We start from the raw sequence: 21,921 nt of genomic DNA, 5'->3' as shown, positions 1-21,921 counted from the left end.
ATACCATTTTATGTTTTAATCAAAAAAATATTCAAAAATGCCTACAAATAGCGGGAAACGTTTTATTTTGTATTTTAAAGAAGAGCAACGATCACTATAATTGGAACTTTGTTTTAAAAAATCACTTTACGTATAAAAAATGTATATTATCTGTTTTAGGTTTTGTTAACTGTTTACGTATAAAAATTATATAATCTGCCAGGAGCTTGCGATTTCTGAAACTGCAGTTTTGTGAAAATATTTACTTCGATTACGCTGGTGAAGCAGGTTAACAGCGTTCAAGTTTAAGCAGCTTGTTTGTGTTACGGTTGTGTGGATACGTTATAAAGCAAAAAGGATCGCAAGCAGCAATCATTTTGGCACATTTGGGGGTGAAATAGTTATATCGATTGGTGGCAAATTTTTCTCGAAAGTCATCCATTCAAAATCTAATTATCAAAAGTTGGATCAAGTAAAAAACATCTAAAATATTTTTCATTCTGAGTGTTAACAGCTTAAGAGTATTCACGATCAAACCAAAAAGTTAAATGAAACCGTTTATGAATTCTTTTTGCGGGGGATTTAAGTAAATGTATGTCAAAATATACGCCAAAATGTCAAAATTCTAAAATAAATATATATATATGTCAAAATTTGACATGCTAATGAATCTATATTGCGTCATCGAAATCGACTGGGTGAGAGAAGAAGACAATAATAAAAACTTATCTGAAAATAGTTCTGATAAATATGTTAGGGTTATCAAGCGATATCATACAATGCTCGTTATTACAAGCGGGATAACGAAATCTGAACAAAACAGCCGTTATAAAGCCACATATGCTGTGCGGAAACTGGTTTCTCTTTAAATTGCTAGCATATAGTTTAATTAGAATACATGAAACGATATTATATTTCATGAAGTACAAACACACATCATGCATTTCAGCCAAAATCATTGACTGCTCCCGAATGCATTTGGGCGATTTTGTTTTCGTTACATGTATACGTACGGACAGCATAAGGAACTCTTTTTCATCCATAATCAATTGTAGAAGGTATTCAAAAGGAATTTTTTCGTGACGTCTATAAGTATGTACGTATGTATCTCGCGTAACTCAAGTGATTATATAACTACTATAATATTTAGTTGTGCGCCTCTTTTTTTTTTTTTATTGCAGTACCATATATATGTTCACCTTTCTTACCCAGCTTAAAAGTCCTTACTGAGGCCTTTATTTTAGCAATCGTTGGTCGTAGTCATATGGTCCCAGTTACAGAAGTGTTTTAAATGACAAATGTATTCATCTTTTGACAATTTAAAATTAAAAATAGTTTCTGACAAATAATGAAATCCAATTTTTGAAATATTGAATCCAATTTGATTCCAGGTTCCTTTATATTTGGGAAAGTTTAATGGTTGTTATGAAAAAATAAAATTGACCAGATTATTTAATTTCAAAATTTGCAATTTCTGATGTCATTTTTAAATTGCCTCGAGGACCGATTAATTAAGTTATTCGAGACAATAAGTTTAAATGAAGTGCAGCAAAAAATGTGTATAATTTAATAACAGGGAAGTCATATTGTGTCCACATTAGATTTTTTTATTTAATGTTTGTTACGAATCTGCTGATGATGCACTGCATTCGAAAGAAATATTAGAGTTAAGTAGTAAGTTTCAAATCTCTTTGATACAAAGTAAGTATTTGATACGGGCATGTGTTCATCATGTGTTGATAAGTTCATCGCTATTTTTAATATATTTTATTATTAATTTTATCTATGCTATTTTTAATATATTTATATAATTTAATTATGTATAGGCCATGCTTTCTTGTTAAGCTGCTGGATTATGAATGGCTAAATGCGTTGTTTCAAGACTGCGTTTTTGATGCAGAAAAGCCTGACATTTGGAAGAATAACCTTTTTTTGCAAGAATTGTTTCAAAGCTGCATTGTTAATATGCGGAAAGTAATAGTGATAATACCAGCATAATATTTAAAGTCACGGTATATTTATCAGCATTACGAAAGGGAGTATTTAGTGTAAAGAGATTCGTTTTCAGCAGGAAATGCGAAACCGGCCAGTGGCTGAATGAATGAAACAGCTGAAGACTGGTCATCTATTCTGATTTGAATTCCGAATGAAGTGAGTAGCTGCATGGAGTTTCTGTTGGTATCTGTAATGTGGATTCGATTAATTTCCCTTACAAAGGACTTCCACGCTAGACCAAATAGCGTGCTTTGCCATAACTGATTGAACAGCTTTTTCTCCTTTCTTAAAAGATGGATTTCTCTTTTGCCTGCTATAAGTTAAAGAAATTTAGGCTTGTATGCCAGTCATTTAATTCCGTTATTTAATCTGCAAACACTGGATATATTTTCCACTGTTCATGGAAAATATGAATTACAGCAAAGTAAGGGAGAAGGTGGGATGTCTTTCTTTTGAAAGACATGTTAAGTTAAAGCTGTCTTCAAGGTATATATATATTATGTAAATAGATTGGGGACCTAAACATCTGCTTTAAATCTAATGGACAAACTAGGACTCTTGTCCTACTGTCAACAAATCAGTGAGAAAATAAAGCCTTGAAAAAGAGAATAGGCCTTGATCACTTCCTGAATTCCCTAAAAAAATCTTAAAATATTGAAAAGATAAAATGTTCTTTTATTTTTAGCCTAAATTTCTGGAATATCTACGTACAATATTTAAGACTATCTTTTTGATATTTTGGGGAATATGCCGGGCATATTAAAAAAAGATGGATTTCGTAATATTCCGTGCATATTCTAATATGACTTTAAGATTATAGAATTGTTTTGGGATATTATTTTAATATGTCGGAGGGACATTATTACATTAAACTTCTAAGGGCTTACTTAAAATAAATGAATACATATGCAAGGACAGCCACTAACGAAGAGAAAAGGAAATGCCTCATGCCTATCCACCACGATGTCCTACTCACGGATATACTTCATGATGACAAGAGTCCATCCAAATTCCTCTGCGAAACGAACAGTCGAAAAAATGGATAGAAGTGACAACATTATAAAATTGTCACCAGCTTGATGTAACGGAAATACCAGACGACCACAAATGCCCATTAGAAAGTCAACATTTTTTGCAGGGAAACAGACGCACCTAGAGAAAATAGTTTCCGACAAGGGTAAAATTTGGGGAGAAAACAGATTATCTAATTAAAAATCAGAAGCTAAAGATATATTCTTGTTTCCTATTCAATTTCAAAAATTTTCTGTTGAAAGAAAAACCCGAACGATTTGCGGTTTCGAAAACATCATTTCAGCATATTTGAATGCATTAACAAAAACCCGAGATTACTGGAAAACTGGGATGTCGGATAAACCTGTATATGAATCATACAATGGTAGTGAAAGGGTTAAAAGCCATCGCACCCTAAATACAAATAGCTCTAGCGTGCTTTGTCATAATAAAATAAGTTCTACCATATCTGTAAGGATGCTTCCTATAACCAGAATACTTATCACACTGCGAATTGCGATCAACTTACAAAGCCGGGGAAATTCCAGAAAGGAAAACGCACGGCCATTTCATAACAATTTCTCTTCGTTACAGAGTTTCGCTTTTTGAACTTTCGATTTTTCTATAACCGCAGCTCTTCCTCTTAAAAAGTTTGTAAATAAATGTAGAGGTAACATCAAGGTTGGCGAGTCGAATTTTACCGGTGGCGGTGCCACATGACCTCAAAAACATTACGCTAAGCCTTTCTAACGTGGCTGCTGCAAATTATGTCTTCGAGTTTTTTTGTGGCGAATTAACAGCAAACCAGTTTTCTATCGCTTTCTTTTTCTTTCGTAACAATATTTATGAATATGTTTGTTCTAATTCCTTTAATAACCACGTGAGAATTCGTCAATTGTTTTCTCGTCACACTCAGAAAATGTTCTAGTGTGCATATGCGCTAAGTTATGATCAACAAGCCTTTGCGGAAATTAGGTTTTGACAATAAGGAAAGAAGAACTAAGAAAATGAAATAAATCCTTTGATCTGAAGGTCATTTCATATATGAACAGTCAGAAGAAAACAGGCCTTTTTTGTTCAGGAAGAGGTTAAAGAAATCTTATCTGAAAAGAGAATTTTTTTAAAAATTTTGTACTTGTTTATACATACAGTTATCTAATGTGTCTTGAGAACCCTCGAAACTGAAAAAACAGCTGTAGAAATCCGTATTTTTGCAATCAATGTAAGGCACTTTGAATTCAGTATCTTTTCTACTTATTTCAATAATTCAGGGATAATTGGACAAACGGATCAGCCTACAGTTAGTGTAAGTAACCAAACGAGAATTCATTAAGAATGATATTTATTGATGATATAATTTGTTTAGGAATTTTACTGTTGATTTCTTAGCATTGCTTCTTGTCCTTTTTTCAGTTAATTCGGAGTTTATTACCTTGTGGTAAGCGGCTTTAACTCCATGGGGTTTTCGAAACTTTTCTAATATATAGCATAATTATAAAGCAAAGTTTCTGCTGTGAATCCATCGCGAAAGCATTCTCACTAAAAACAAAACAACAACCAAAAAAAGGGGGGAGGGGGAATAAAACGTTTAGTCAGGAAACTTTAAATTGCAATCTAATTTCTCAAGGCCATGAACAGTCTATGATCAAAAGTTTTTTAAAAAATTATTATATAACACAAATTTAAATATGAATACAGAGCAATTAGCTCTATTCCTTTTTATAGTAGAAAGAAAAATCTGTTTTTATTAGCATATGAAACTAAATCCTTACTGTTAAATTAAATTAAGACTCATAACGAATTTAAATTTTAAAAATTCTGGCTTTTATTTCTGCATTTTGTTTTTGAATGTAAAATAATATAAAACAGGAGAATTTTAAAATACTAGAAAAGTACGTTATAGTGTGAAAAAATTAGAAAAATAGTATTATAGAGAGAGAGAGAGCAATGCAGTCTACACCTTACAGTATCTTTAGGCTGTATAAGAGAAAGGGCAAATGGTTGGTTTGCGTGCTTACAAATTTTAACCATCGTCAATAATTAGATGTTTTTGTTGTTAAGTAGAAAGTATACGGATCGTAACCAACTAGCATATTGTTTTTCCGGCTAAAAAATGTATTTTCAGTGAATCGAAAGTTCTGCATTAGCGTAATTTTTTTTTTCATATGCAGAAAATGTATTTCTATTACTTCTAAGTTTTAGTTTCTGTTTATTATGGCAAAGCACGAAAGGGCTACCTGCCTTTATATTCTTCAGAATAAACTAAATGAGATAGGAGAAACAGGTCGCATGAAATGCATTTTTTAAAATGTTTCATCGCCTATACTGTACGTCCGGGATTCTCTACCAATGTCAATCGAGCTTTGTACTTGTAACTAGTTGCTCAAGTTGTACTATGTGCTTCCTCTTATTTGATACGTAAGTTTATGCGGCCTAACTCTTTAAAACACCCTATAGAGTCATTAGGTTACTTTTAGGAAGCAGGAGCTATAAAAAATGAGCAACGCCTTCGCCGGGAATCGAAACATCCACTTCTGGATTACGCGCCCAGCGTGCAGACCACTACACTACGAAGGCACCACTAATGCTGAGAAGGCGGGAGAAATACCTTATAACCCTTTCCAGCTTTCAGACCTGATTAAATTCCAGTAAAGATAATGCAGCCGTACGTCAGTTTGACCCAAAACCTCGTGCTCGATCAACTTACCTCATGTGTAGCGTTATCACATTAGGTAATTTAAAATCATTCTGTTGCTATCACTTGTGTGATGTGTAGCGGTATCAGAGCTTCTTGACATATTGTCGAAAGCAGTACTACATTTTACAAGTGCGTATGAAGGTATTTATATGCAGCTAAATAAAGTTATTGAAAAGGTCTCGATTGTGAAGTTTCAGAGCATCCATTCCCTTGCTGTGCAATTTTGTAACACTCAATTGCTTGTACGTTCAGCCAAGCAGAAGTGCTTGTATCTTCGAAATAGTTTCACCTATTTTGGGTAATATCAAAAGTGAATGTGCTGCATTATCATAAACTGAGGCATTATGCATCACTGTGCATGGTACAAAAATAAAGTACGAGTGAAGAGAGTAAATTAAGTAACGTGATACAAGCAGAAAAGAATATTTTACGAAAGTTAATACGTTTAACACCATTATCCATGAACAAAGGAGACTATTAAAAGTTTACTTAGAATTTATTTAAACGTACGAGCATCAACTGTTAATTGAATTAAAACAAATCGGTCCAATTCAAATAAATACTGTAAATAATTAACCTTTAAAAGATAGTTAATGCAGGGAGACACATATGCTGGAGAGATTTCAGTATTGTTTCAGATGAATACTTGTAAACAATTTTATTGCTATAGTAATGCAGACTCTTATATACTGAGTATTTTGGCGAGTGCAGCGTATATTTTCACGTAGAACAATGCCATATTACCAATTTTTGTACTTATATATTATTAGTAATTATAATCAAAATATACTTAAATCATAAAATCAGATTATAAAATATGAAAGAGTTTAATCTTGTTTAACCATATCTAATGATAGGAAGCTTTGTATAATCTTGCAGAGGTTCCCACAAACAAAATGCTTCTGGTTCGCATCTGGGAATGTGCGTTGCAAATATGAGGCTTTTTATGAGCATCAACTTCATATTTTAATAAACATCATCTGATTTGTGGTTATTTTTAAATATTATGATAATTAATAATAGTTACGCATCAAAATACTAGAGGCAATTCGAGCAAAATGTTTCTCAATTTGTTACCCATGCATTCTGCTTTGTATACAACAGAATTTATGAATAGTAGTTTCTAGAAACATAAAATACTGTCAGTAGTCCATGAATAAAAATGAATCGTCGAAACAATTTCGGTATTGTGAATATGCCTTTTTTACGTGTAGATCAGTGAAATGTGAATTGTTTGTGACACAAACTTAATTTTAACATAAATTATTTCATAGATAATAGAAATTCCGTTTATTAAAATTTACTAATTTTTGTGTTAAATAGAAATAGCATGTTAAATATTAATTTAATGCTAATATATTGCTGAGCTAATTTAGTCGTAGGCGACCAAACTGAGCGCTAGGATTTCCAAAGCTTTTAACTAACGCAAGTTTAGAGAATGTCTTTTTTAATTAACTTTTTATTGTTATATTATTATTACTAATATTTCGACTTCATTGTCATTTTCATATTAAGTATCAAACGTTCTATAATGAAACGTATCTGGTATCAGTGATGCAAAAAATAATTTTAAATTTGTTGTTCAGCTTTACTAAAGATTAATAAGGCAAATTTTATTCTATAATGAAGATTGTCTGTCATTAGTTGAAAAAAGTTAGAAATTGGATCGTAAATGAACTTCTTTTCACGAAACGGTGGAGTGATTAATTTAGCCCGAAGCACACGTTTTTTGACACTTTCATCTCATGAGCCTTCAAAATTATTTCCTGGATTCAAGAAATTGCTGCATAAAAACTGCGTTATACCCAAACTCTCGATTCATTAGTATGATCATTTGAGTTGGCAGCCATTAATATACCAAATGCAAGGGCTCGTTTTGAGTTGCGAATATTCCCTGGATGCCAGTTGCGAATATTCCCAGGATATTTTTCTAAAACGTGTTAAAAAAATACCGATTTTCTTCATTTAAACAAGATAGCTCCACTTCAAGTATCATTCGTAGAGAATGGGAAATTCAGTTTTAGGTTTATTTTCTTATTTTTCAACATCTTTAAACAAAAGAATTGCGCTTAATGCCTATAAAATCATTCCAAGAAGGTTTTATTCTCTTGAATTAGTAATAACATTCTGATAAAATTTTTCAACTGATTAGTTTAACTTTTTAGATAAGTCCAAATTTTATTACGTCTTTAGTTCTATTTTTTACACTGTGGTGCGATTCATGTTATCATCTGTAGACCTCACATTGAAATAAACTTTATTTTACATGGTATTTTAAGCATTAAGCGACTGGTCTATTATGTTACCATTCAAGTGTATATTCGCCGAGGTAAAATAAATATATTTAAATTATTTTTGCGCAGTGAAAATGTCTTTTTAACATACGTGTACGAAGTAAAGAAAGTATTGTAATCACAAAAAATTTCGGATATTATACTTCAACGAAAATATCCATTTTCACCGCTCTCGAATCCATTTGAATGATTTTTTTAATCACATCTGTACGTACGGACAGAATAAAGGACTTTTTCCAAAAAAGATTTTAAAATGGATTATTTGGTCTTCCTGCCCATTGCCCAAATTGGTTGCTTCCCCCTAGAAACGTTAATTTTAATTCTAAAAAATGTTTTTCTTAACGGTATTTGGTGTTTTAGGCTTTTCTGTATTTTACAATTTTTAATGAAGATGTTTTGAGTTATGTATTTTTGCCTTGCCGCGAAGTGAGAACTGAATTAATTGAGTGGAGAAATATATATTTCTAATGAAATTCGAGGATGTGTGTTTAAATGAATTGCAATAGAAATATATATAATTTAATAGGCTGTACGAGGAAGTCATGTGGTATCCACATCAGATATTTCTTAAAATAGAACTCCTGCCTCCACTAACTATACCGCGACCGACAGTTACGGTGACGATATTCGAACTGGCCACCAAGACTGACACATCAGTATCTCTGGAAAGGAGATAATGAGCCTATTTGTGGCACTTGCAACGTTCCCATTTCAGTCAATCACATTTTAACCTGCTATCCTGCTCTTAGTCAGAAACGTGAATATCATTTTAATTTTACGCCCACCAGTGGCCGAGGGGTAACGTCCCTGAACACTGGTAGTTCGGTCCGAGGTTCGAATCCCGCGAACGGGCTGACTGCATGGGCGTTTTCGTGGTTTTCCCCATGCGTAACGTGTATAAGAGCCAGTTTTCCTTAGAAAGTCCTCCACGAAGGCATCTCTTCCCTTAGGCAGATAGCCCTAGTGTGCGTTGCCATAATTAAATAAACCAAACCAACCAAAAACCATTTTAACTCTATGAATGTTAACAGATCTCATCGGAAGAAATCCTCACATCAACCTCATAAGATTTTTAAGACATCTCTTTTTACCATATGATTTGAACTACATTTTATCCTGCTCTACCTGTTGCTAGAGCATTTCTCAAAGTCATTTCTCCATGCCTTCATCAGCATTACAGGTTCATTTCAACAATTCATCTGATACAGTGTTGTTTGTGCATTTTGGATTTTATTCACCATTCGTCTGCATAGTAATCTTCAAGATTTTGTGCCATTAAAAGTCAACCAACCATTCATGTAAAATGGGAAGATGGACTAGTTTTCTAATTTTTTGTGTTACTATGGCAACGACGTAGGCGAATGCATTTTGCTTTTAATTTTTTATTTCGTCTGCACAGTGCGATATTCAAGTTACATCATTTCAAACATATGCTTTCAAACGTAATAAAATATTTGATATGCATGTTTATTTTGAAGTTATTCTGCAAACAATAACGTCGTCCATTTCTTTTTCACATTTAAAAGTATGTAGATGCTTCCTTACAGATGCTTCCTTACAAAACATTCAAGACACTTTTGAATACTTGTGCTTAATGCGTCATCTTTTGTATTAGGTATTATTTTCTGAGAAGCTAAGATGCAGAGTTAATGCGATTTCTGTATATTTCCTATTTTAAGGCTGTTGTTTACTGTAAAAAAATCTTAACGAAATATAATAAATCCATGATGCATGAAGTCAAAACGTTATCCCTTCATCCATTAACATTATAAAATATTTTAAGTATATTTTAAAATGAAAATAATTTAAAGCTTCACATTTTAACCCTATTTACATTTGTATCACATTTAAAAAAGTGTTGCGATCAGAAATTATGAAACCATGCTCTTCAGGGCAAAAATAAATTTTTCACTTGTTCATCTAGTATTTCCCTGTTAGGATAATTTATTTTAGATCAGTTAGCAGTTCATATTGACGGTAGCAAAAACTTAATTCTCTTCGTTATACGTTTTTCTCTTCATTATATTTTTCAGCATGCTGGAGGCGTGACAATATGTTCATTTCGCAGTTTTTTCCTCCGCTGCAGATAAATATTAGGGAAAGGCAGTAATTTCATAGCAACATTGTTTTGCACAGGCACTACACTATAATTCAATAAACTCAGGAACAATGGACTGTATTATATCTCACTTTAATTCTCATTAATTTACATAGTTCATGGCCACTCGAAGCCACGCTACCTCTCACACGCTCTTAGCTCACAATCTCATGTCACAAACTCCAAGAGCTCAAGGCGCATGCGCCGACGCTAGTAATGAAATGCGCGCGCAGGCGCAACATACCGCCCGCCTTGACATGATGTAATCATTCAAAATTAAATCTTACAATAAAAAATTACAGAGTGACAATACGAAATACAGGTAAATAATTGTAAACATCAAATAATAACATCAACAAATCAAACTACTATAATAAGAAAATACAATAATTAATTACAAACATACTTTTTGTTTAATTTGGCATAGGTAAAAGACAAATTTTATTAATTGATCTCTTAAAAATACCTCCTTTCGTTTTCACTGAAACTACTCTAACCTTATTGTCTTTACCTAAGAATATCTGTACGATTCTGCCAAGAGGCCAGTTACATACAGGAACATTATCAGTCTTTAAAATAACCATAGTTCCAACCTTGACATTGTCTTTTTCAAAGAACCATTTAGTTCTTTCTTGCATTGCACTTAAATAGTTATTTCTCCAATACTTCCAAATTGTTTGCACTATTTTAGTCAATTTTTGCCAGCTCTTTAATCTATTATCGTTAACGTTTAAAATATTAGGTTCTGCAATAGCCGTGATAGGTCTGCCTATCAGAAAGTGGCCTGGTGTCAAGATATCAAAATCCTCTGGTTCGGATGATAAAGGTTGCGAGGGCCTAGAATTCAAAATGCCTTCAATTTGAGCAATTACTGTAAGAAACTCCTCATAGGTTAGTTTTAAATTGCCTACTACACGTTTCAAATGAAACTTAACAGATTTGACACCTGCCTCCCAAAGACCTCCATGATTGGGAGCTCTAGGGGGAATGAACGACCAATCAATACTCTCACTCGATAAATAATTACCTAATTCATCATCTGGTTTGCTGACTAGCCTATTCAATTTCTTTAATTCTGCATTACTACCAACAAAATTGGTTGCGTTATCTGAAAATATGCGTGCACACTTGCCTCTCCTGTTGAAAAAACGCTTTAAGGTTGCAATAAATGCTTGACTAGACAGGTCTGTTACCAACTCAAGATGACAAGCTTTGGTAACAAAACAAACGAAAATGCACACATACACCTTTTAAGGCGACCTTTTCTCTGATGTGGGTATTTTATAAAATAAGGACCAAAAAATCAACTCCAACACAATTGAATGGAAAATTCAGGCTGACTCTTTCTTGAGGGAGTTGACCCATAAGTTGTTGACAGGGCACTGGTTTTGCTTTGAAACATACGACACACTCATGTACTATTTTTCTACAAGTGTTGCGCCCGTTTAAGGGCCAAAACCCTTGTCTAACAATAGACAGTAAGCCTTGTGGACCAATATGCATGTATTTCTTATGAAACATCACAATAATTAGATTAGTCAACTTATGATTCTTTGGTAAGATTATAGGAAATTTTCTATCAAAATTCAACTTACAATTAGCTAATCTGCCTCCAACTCTTAAAATTCCATATTGATCTAAAAATGGAAAAACACTTCTTACCTTGCTATCTGGAGGTACCTTACCCTCCTTTTCAAGGCTTGAGATTTCTTTTTTAAATTCACTATCTTGAATTAACTTAATCAGTTTGAGTTCAGCTAATTTTAATTCTGAGCTCTGAAGAGGACCTGAAACCTTATCCTTTCCCTTGCAGTTGTTTACAAACCTAAAAATAAAACTTAAAACACGAATAATTTTAGTGTAATTGTTACTTAAATTTAAGAAATCCTCAATGAAAGGGTTAGCTTTCACATTAAGAAAAATATTAGAGTCACTAAGGATTTTAAGTTCGTCTGGAAAGTCCTTCACAATGACTTCCACCGGAATCTCTCTATTTGGGTAGTCGTCGTATCTCAGGAACAGAGGGCCTTTCCACCACATATCATTTTGTAGAAGTTTACTGGGATCCAAACCTCGGGATATAAGGTCACTCGGATTCTCCTTTGATGACACATGACGCCATTGATGACCATTAGTCAACTCTTGAATTGTTGCCACTCGATTTGCAACAAATGTCTTCAACTGGTAAGGCTCCTTTTGTATCCATGAAAGCACGATCATGGAGTCACTCCACAGATAAACGTTGTTCACAGAAATCTCTAATGCAGATATTACTCTAACCATCAACCTTGCAAGTAGGACTGCCGCACAAAGCTCCAGTCTCGGAATAGTAACTCGTTTAATAGGCGAGACTCTGGATTTACTCGTCACTAGCCTTGTCTTCACTTCTCCATTTCTCGAACGGCACTTGCAATATATGGTTGCTCCGTATGCTACCTCAGAGGCATCTGCAAATCCATGAAGTTCCACATAGTCTACTTCTGCAATAAGAATAAACCTTTCAATTTCTATTTTACTTAAAACTTCCAGTTCAGTAGAGAACTTCTTCCATTCATCAGCTTCATTTTTTGGTAGTGATTCATCCCAATTCAGCTTTAACAACCACAACCGTTGCAGGAATATTTTCGCTTTACTTATGATTGGCCCTAGTAAACCAATCGGGTCAAACAATCTTGCAATTGTGGACAATATCTGTCGTTTGGTAACAACTATGTCATTATCGAGTTTCACTCTAAAACAGAAACAGTCTCTTCTAGACCTCCAAGACACTCCAAGTGTTGTAGATTCTGCTTCATTAGGAAAGGAATAGGAGTGATCTTCTTCCGCAAGTTCAGCATGATTACTGCACCCCTTGTGCAGTGTCATTCCTGCACTCTTCAGTATTGCAGTTAACTGAGATTTAAGTTCCTTAGCTGTACTCAAAGATTCCGCTCCACTAAGCACATCATCCATATAAAAGTTTTTAAGTAAGACTGGCGCAGCTAATGGAAATTTTGGACCTTCATCAATCGACAATTGTTTAAGAGTTCTCATAGCTAAGTATGGCGCACTAACTGTACCGTAAGTCACAGTATTAAGCTCGTAGATTTTCACAGGTGCATCATTTTCCTTTTTCCACAGGATTCGCTGCAAGCATCTCTGTTCAGGGTTAATTTTAATCATTCTATACATTCTTCTAATATCCGCCGTAAATGCGAATGGGTACTTTCTAAATCTAAGCATGATTGAAAAGAGATCTTCTTGAATAACCCCTCCATTACGTTGTAAAGAATTTAGCGAAATTCCATTTGATGTTAAACATGATGCATTAAACACTGTTCTCAATTTAGTTGTTGTTTTTTGAGGTCGGTATATCCCATGATGTGGCATATAGTACACTACCTTAGGCTCATTTTTCTCTTTAACCTCAGTCATATGCCCAAGCTCTTCATACTCCTTTAAAAAATCCTGATACAGACTCAAATATTCAGGGTCTTTAACTAACCTTTTCCATAGGGAATTTAATCTCTCAAGGGCAACATCCTTTGAATTTCCTAAGCAAATAGGATCTTCCTTTAGTGGCATTGTTACAATTTATCTCCCTTCTTCATCCCGCTTATGAGTTTGCACATAATGTTCTTCACATATTGCTGTTTCTTTATTTTTTGGAATGGCTATTTCAACATTCTCTATTTCCCAAAATTTTCTCATTGTTTGTTCTAAGTCATTAGACGTTTTCATTAACCCACAATGTACGCGGCTCTGTTCTTCTGATGTAACGCTTCCCGACACTATAAACCCGAACACGCTGTTTTGTAAAATAAGACCCGTGTTTTCAGAGCGAATTTGTTCAGATTTTAATATCTCAAAGAAAACCTCAGCTCCTAAAAGCATCTCTATACGTTCTGGAACATTAAAATTTTTATCGGCTAATTTTATGTTACAAAAATCCTGCATTTTAATATCAATTTTCCTTGAAGGAATCAAATCTTGCGTGATTTTTGGTACAACTAATAAGTCTAAATGTCTCACGTAACTTTTATCTTTATTGCTAATGCATGCCGAAACTTTTTTCCGAATTGTAAACAAGGAATCATTTAATCCGGAAATCGCAATGTTTACCTTCTCATAATCAAAGTTGAATTTATTCGCGCAGTCTCTGCTTATAAACGATGAAGTACTGCCGCCATCAAGTAATGTTTTGACTGGATGTAGCTTACCCATACCATCACTAATAAAGCAAATAGCCGTGCTCAGAAGAACACTTTTTTTGGATCTGTTTACACTAGTCGCTGTAAGTAGAGTATTACCGCTGTTAGGCAGAAAGTCTGGCGCTAGGGGGGAAAGCACACTGGAACTACTCGCTGTTTCGTTTTTATTTTTTTCCTTCTCTTTCGATGATTTATTTTCTACTGGAAAATGCAATGTCATGTGGTGTCTTTTCCCACAAACGGAACACGAAAACTTTGATTTGCAGTTTTTGACGGAATGGTTTAATGCTAGGCAATTAAAGCATAATTTATGACTTTTGATGATTTCAACCCGATCATTCACCGGTTGTTTCAAGAAATTTGGGCATTTTGCCAAAAAATGATTCTCCTCACAAAGAACACACTTTAAGCCTTTTACATCGGCAAGGAATACCTTTGAAACATTTTTCGACGTTTTGTAATTGTTGCGGGATTTTTGAAAACTGTCCACACTTGCGGCAAGGGACTTTCCGCGAGATGTGAAAAATAAATCTGCTTCCTTAGCCATTTGCTGAGGCGGAAACCAACTTTCAGCTTGCCTTATAGAAATATGGGCTGACGTTTCTCGATCTAATGTTTCAAACAATTTGTCTGATATTATTAACTGCTTCAGAGTTTCAAAATCAGACACTTTCCTCAATTTTAAGTAATATTCGAAATTTGTGGTTAATCGCGACACGAACTGCATATGGGACTCATTTAGGCGTTGAGCCTTTTTAAAATTTTCTAAAACAATTTGTGGTGTAGGTTCGAATTCTTTTAGAATAATAGCTTTTACTTTTTCATAGTCACTTAGCTCCTCATCTCTAATATACACGATAATGTTCGAAACCCGTTCCCCTAACAAGTTTAACAATATTTCCGCTTTAGATTTCTCAGGCACATTTTTTGTCGCGAAAGCTCTTTCTAAAGACGAGAAAAAATAACTCCAGTTTTCAGGTTTACTCGGAACCTTCAATGTTAGTGTTCTTATACTTTTAATAAGAGATTCTAAGGAATCGGAACTTTCTCCTTTACTTTCGGTTTGATCATTATTAACACTTTTTGTTTCAGCTCGCAATCGAGCAATTTCCAGTTCTGTTTTAGATCTCTCTAATTTAATTTGTTCTAACTGTAATACTTTAGCTTCTTCAGATTTACGATGCTCTACTATGGAATTACCCAACTCTATTACCGAATTTGGATCGGATTTAAAAGCTTCACTACTTTTAATCGCTAAATTTAAATCTGTAACAGTTATCTTTTCACTTAACTCTATATTCAGTTCTAAAGCCAATAGCTTTAAATCCTCTTTAAGTGCACCTTTTATCAACATTATACTCTTAATGAAATAACACAAGATAATAAGTAATTCTTCTCAATAATTTAAACACAGTAACACAGTATATAAATTTTCTCAAAACTCTTACACAGTATCTCAAAGTAACAAAATGATACTTTATTCTTAAATCGAAACTGCTGACTTACTTGTTACTTGTAACTAACTCTTAATCCATAGATCTCTGGCCCATGACGGACCACGATGTTTTGCACAGGCACTACACTATAATTCAATAAACTCAGGAACAATGGACTGTATTATATCTCACTTTAATTCTCATTAATTTACATAGTTCATGGCCACTCGAAGCCACGCTACCTCTCACACGCTCTTAGCTCACAATCTCATGTCACAAACTCCAAGAGCTCAAGGCGCATGCGCCGACGCTAGTAATGAAATGCGCGCGCAGGCGCAACAAACATAGCGATTGAAAGCCCCTCTTTTGACGCCTACACCAGGCCGCCTACGCTGGGAAACATATTTCTGGTGCGAAATGAGTATATCGCTGGTGCTAGCTCAAGGAAAAGTGACCATAAGCACGATAGGAAACAAGGTTTCCAAGTCTGCAGCAGACTCTTAATCAGCGCTTTGTTTCCTGAATAACGTATGCCACGAATTGGAGTTTTTGTTACTTTAACAAGCATGATTTATGACGTCATATATTTCGGCCCATAGATCTTTTCTGATTAATTTTTTTTATAAATGATAATTTTTCCCAAGTTTTTTTCTCACCGTGATTTGTTACTGTAAGTTTTATAGCGATGTAAAAACAAGACTAAAAAAAGGGTTTTTAATAAGATTGAGTTTTAATTACTCAAACTGTTAATTACAAATCAGTGATATATATAATTAGCCGTAATGTAAATTATATTTTTTACGTATAAAAAGATTATTTCTTTTACTTAAAATGAATGTTTCAATATAAATCTAACGCTAGAGATGTAAATTATACTTTATTTAACTAAAGTATTCTTTAGATAGTTTTTCATGATTTCAAATGTCTTTTATCAAATCGGATACAAATATACTGCAAAGTTGTCTTTGTGTTTCGAATTGTTTCATGATACTTTTTTTCATTTGCTTTTTTACACCACGGAACTTTTAATAAATGAAAAGGTATTTCATTTTATGAATGATTTAATTTAAATTTCATTTTACGTCATTTATCAATGAATTATTAACAAACTGAAGGAAATGTATATATTAACGAAGTTCTAAGCATACATATCTTGTAATGCTCAAGCTTATTTTATCAACAGGAACAACAATTTGGAAAACGTACGCAGTGCTTCTAAAATAAATTAAAAAAATTATCATCCAAATTCATCTAGACATTGAGTTTTTGATTAAAATACACTATACTATTTGAGCGTTGATTTATTGAGCAGTTCCAGTGTTATATACAATAGGTTTACTCTTAAAATTGATACTAAATTTATTATTGATATGAAACTTCTGAATATAGCTATATATAGCGAAACTATATAACAAAAATTAATTTTATGGAAGTAATATTTTGGTAAAAATTTACCTTAAATTTATCACAAAAAAATCAAATGAAGTTTCAGAATACATATATTTCTTTCAATTTTAGCTTTGTTTTATTATTAATTTCTTTTCTTTCCCTTTTCATTAATTAAAATTTTATTTTTTAATTTACAATATATTAATTTACTCTTCGCTTTTTATATTTTTATCATTACTTTTAATCAGTGTTCCGGTTTCCCTCCTATTAAACCCTCTATTTACTACTACTGTACTATAGTTATTTTAAAAATTAAGCCTGTAATAAATAATATAAACCAGTTTTACCAATTGCTTATTGTGAGAGTGATGGAGATCTATTTGATGTAAATGACATGTACAGAAATAACTATTTTGGAAAAAAAAATTCTTAATCCCTCTAATATAAATTTTTTAATTTATCTTTGAGATAGATCAAAATTATCTCCGTAGCCGTGACTTCGCAGATTAACTTATAGAACTTTAGAGCAAAATCGCTATCTGCAGATGAACCTTTGTGAGGCAGGTTAACAAGAGAAAGTTACAGCATCGCAAAACAGTTTTTGTCGCCTGGTATAGACGGGCCTTTCCTGGTAAAGTGTCTTTAAGTGGCCTTTCTGTTACCTGACGTTTTAGAATGCTGGCAAAGTAATATGCAGCTATAGCTTGTTTTTATATTAATATTCCAGTGTTAGTGATATCTTTTCCTACTTCTTCAATGCTTGTAAAAAAGCTGTCCTTGCTTCTCACTCCTAAAAGATTTGAGTGCTTACACTAGTACCAAGAGTTTTTGAAAAACCTACAGGTATGAATATTAAAAGTCGAAATTAAGATTTGAACTCTTCAGTTATGGTTGTATACTCGGTTCTTTTAGCTGACCAAAACTTCAACTAATAACATTATTTGAGGCACTCTGAGATCTGGTGTTAAATTCATACATGATACGGTAAAAGTAGAGACCTGACATTAAATTTATTGGCGTGTGGCTTGATTAAAATAGTACAGGTAAGGATGCGAAATTGTCAGATTTGCTTTATACGCTAAAATTTGTACGATGTACAGCTATTTTCTGCATCAAATGTAAATAAGAAAGCGCGAGTGTCTTATAGTTTCTGCAGTCTGTATAATGTAAACATAACTTTCTGTAGCAAGCATGCGAATGCCAAAGTGATAGAACTTGATTGCTTATATTTTATAAACTTACTGCAGCAACATATTAATGATAAGTGAGAGCATCTTATTGCACTGTAGACTACAGTTTGTAGTATAAGCATAAAATTTTATATGCCTTGAGAAACTGAAAAAGCCATGTAACTTTTTATTGATATTCATATTATTTTGGTAGACTTTAATAGTATTCGTGCTCTCAGTTTTTCAAGGTATGCCTTATCAGCATACCATTAAAGAAATATTATCACAAAATAGATCGATAGTGATTTGGCAATATTCATATGAATTACATGTGTATGCAAATAATCATTCGATTCTGTACACGACAGGGCCTCACGAGTTTGACCCTATTTTTTTGGTGGAGATTTTAAGAAAAGAAAAGTTATCTGTTTAGCGTACAGTACACATCTGTCCTGGAACTTCGGCATGTTTCGTATGAGTGAGCTACTGGAATACTAATAACCTCATGTTGCGTGAATTTCTGAAATTGCTTCACTGTAAAGCCGTCTACAATAAATAAATTGATAATAGTTGTACTGTGTGAAGAAAATTTTATTTTCTTTCTATGTTTCATAAAGTAAACACTGGCTCCATAAAAATAAAGAAAATTCCAATAAACTTACTTTTTTAAGCAGACGGTACTTTAAAGAAAGTAACTTGATATAAGCAAGTTGTAATCGGTGCTAATTATCGTAGTGCTGTTTCGCTGACACTAGATAGACTCAGGTTTTTAAGTTCGTAAACATTATATACATTTCTTTACCTGAGAAGATTATTTGCTTTGAAGTTCGTCGATTTTATTTATTCTCTTTAAGACTTATCATCTGGTAATCTGACTAAATCAATTTACCACTTTTTCCGATTAGAATTGAATCGGACTTGAATTACTGGGAACGAAAAAGAGGAAACTTTGCTTCCATCAGTCATTCGCAATCCAAACAGTTTCACGTTCTTTCTTTTGTTTGCCAACTTTAGACTTTTATTTTGTAATTTGTTTTCTCTCCCTTTGCCGTGAAAGCTTGTTAAAAAGTTTGAGTGCTTTTTAGGATTTTTTTAAAGTGTTACTGTCTGTCAGGTTTAATTCGTGTTTAGTTTTCTTGAAAGAATTTCCTGACTGTATGACCTGTTTCTTGAACAGTTCGCTAAATTCACTTGGAATATACTTCAAGAAGCTGTAATAAGCTTCGAAATAAAGCTCTTTCCATCTGCCGCAGGCTTACTTTAGCAGAACATAATCTAATATTTTTAGGACGCTATTTTGGCTTTATGGTTTTCTCCACATGGCGTGGTTTGTTTTTTCCATGTGTTCTAAGCCAATTCCACTAAGATAGGTTCCTGGAAAGAGGTCATTCTCTTAAGGGATATATTCATTATGTGTTTTGTAACAATCGATTAAACAACAACAAATATAGGCTATTTTCCCCTTTTTCATTTATAATAAAAACCTGCCCTTCGGTTTTTGTTATATATGTTTTATTCGGTACTCATTATGTTTAGTATTTTACTTGCTTTCTCATTTGATCTGTATCGCCATATTTTGTTATGTTTTAAATGTAAGCTTTTGATTTTCTTTACAACAAAGTTTGTTCTAAAAAGGTGGCTGCTGCTTTTATTCTCTTAAATATTGATCCGAAACTAGTATTTCAGTTAGAATTTCTTAAAATAGAAAATTTTGTGAAAGATATTTCAACGTTATGGTTGACAATATAAAATAGTTTCATATTTCTCCGAATAGGTGAAAATTGCAGTTAGTAAAAGCAATTGATTATGTCTGAATGAGTTGAAATAAATGTTACTATTTATACCAAAAACGGTACCTTGAATATTCTTACTGCATTGAATTATTATGGTAATAAAACTACAATATCGCACACTCAAAAGAAATTAGTGCATTTATGCTTATTTCCTGTGCGTCAGGTGTAAATTAGGAAGCTTATGATGAAATTTTCGTTCGTTTTCTTCTGAATATTTAGAATAAAATATATTTTAAAACTATGTTATATGTGATGTGAGAAGCTAAGAATATGAAAGAAAGAGAAGTAATTGTTATTAATTTATATGAGAAAAGTATGCTTTGTATTTCTATTCCACCTAACGAAAAACAATAAAATTATATACAATAATGTATAAAACCTAAAATATCATTAAATGCAAGACTGGTGTGATAGGAATATCATACATAGATCTATTCTTGTATCTGTTTTGGCCGTTAAGGGAAGTCTTATGATGGCCCAAATGAACAGAACTAGCATACGCAGTTTCCTTCTTAGTTTTGAAAGCAGTGTTTTCGGTCAGTCCCAGTAGGCCAAACAAAAGTAACTAATGACATCTATAAGTAATCTGTGAACTTTTTTTAACATCGTTTATAAGGTTAAGTTATTTGATCACGGCAAAGTACACGAGGGCTATGTGCTTAAAGTTAGACGGGGAACGATGATTGGGAGACTTACAAGTAGTAATGATGACAAAGATTCGTTAAGTCGAGTCGGAGAATATTAGGTAGTAAGAGATGCAGGTGGCTAAGATTACATAAGAGAGGCTCATGATATGTAACCGTCATATAATCGCATATAGTTCTTTTTTGCCTGTTTCATAGTTAGAATTTGAGAATTATCTGGCTGACGTTCCCTCCAGTATACTGGTTAATGACACTGACTGCCGCACAGATGGGTTAGATACAATTTCGGAGAAGGCCGGGACGTTTGTAAGCTTATAGAGTCTGTGCGGCAAGAGAAAACTTAAAATACAGAGCGAGCCAAAATTCCTCTGGAGAGGTTGGTAGTAAGGAAAGAGGATCAGAGTCCCTTGTACCGTCCCCCGGGGTATTCCCCTCGAAAGTTTAACAAAGTAGTAGGGTGGGATTATCTGTACGACCAATGGTGAAATTCTGTCCTCCCGCCCACTTCTACTTGTATCTAACAGTATTGTTTGAGTATTTCCGTATTTCCTGCTCTGTAGATCATCGTAGGCACCCAAAAAATCCTGCAAATTTGCTCTAAACGTACGCATAGCTAACCATATTTTTCCACAGTTACAGTTAATAACAGCATAAAACAAGCAATGAACGTTATTTTCTACCATTTTGTCCCAAAATAGGAAACTTTTTTCCGGAATGTATTCGTAATGCTAAGAAAGATACCTTTCGTAACAGCGCATTCGCAAACTTTCATAAAGTCTGTTTTCCTACACATTTAAAATTTGAAATTCCTTGAAAATTTATCAGTTAGGAAACATTAAAATTTTGATGGAAAGCAATTCGTTTTCATATCTATTATCAGGATTAAAATGTTGACAGCATGTCAAATCCACAAGTGAAGGATGGTATTTTGACCTTAAGAGAAGTGGAGTGACAAGCATCTTTTTCACTCATTTCCTCTTTGCACCCGATGGAGCACAGTAAGGACTTATTTCTTTACTGTGACCCTATATGTTTTTCAAACGCCTGTCAGAGGTTGGCAATCTGTTATGAAAGAACTGCATGGGCCTAACTTGGTTTGCTCTGACGACTAAGGACCAGTACCGACGTCATTTCTGAAGAAAACCGTCTGTATTATAGTTCCTTGAACTATTGTAAGGGCAGATGGAAATCCAAGAGTGACGCGAATGCTGCGGTAGTGACGCAA

General features: G+C 33.5%; 1 protein-coding gene and 1 long non-coding RNA gene across 7 annotated transcripts in view; one reads left to right on the top strand and one right to left on the bottom strand.

The window, feature by feature from the left end:
• LOC146996189 (uncharacterized) overlaps positions 1–15,930 on the bottom strand; it is a 462,656-nt gene extending 446,726 nt beyond the window's left edge. For all 3 annotated transcript variants that reach the window (XR_015042008.1, XR_015042010.1, XR_015042009.1), the window contains exon 1: positions 15,772–15,930. This is a non-coding gene — a long non-coding RNA (uncharacterized LOC146996189). The remainder of the gene's footprint in view (positions 1–15,771) is intronic.
• Mctp (multiple C2 domain and transmembrane region protein) overlaps positions 1–21,921 on the top strand; it is a 312,273-nt gene that overhangs the window by 31,065 nt on the left and 259,287 nt on the right. The window lies entirely within an intron of this gene.

The sequence above is a fragment of the Stegodyphus dumicola genome, chromosome 7 (assembly GCF_044657685.1).
Source record: "Stegodyphus dumicola isolate Sdum_Otavi_A_Nest chromosome 7, ASM4465768v1".
In the NCBI taxonomy this organism is placed as follows: domain Eukaryota; kingdom Metazoa; phylum Arthropoda; class Arachnida; order Araneae; family Eresidae; genus Stegodyphus; species Stegodyphus dumicola.
This window is presented reverse-complemented; position numbering and strand designations above follow the sequence as displayed.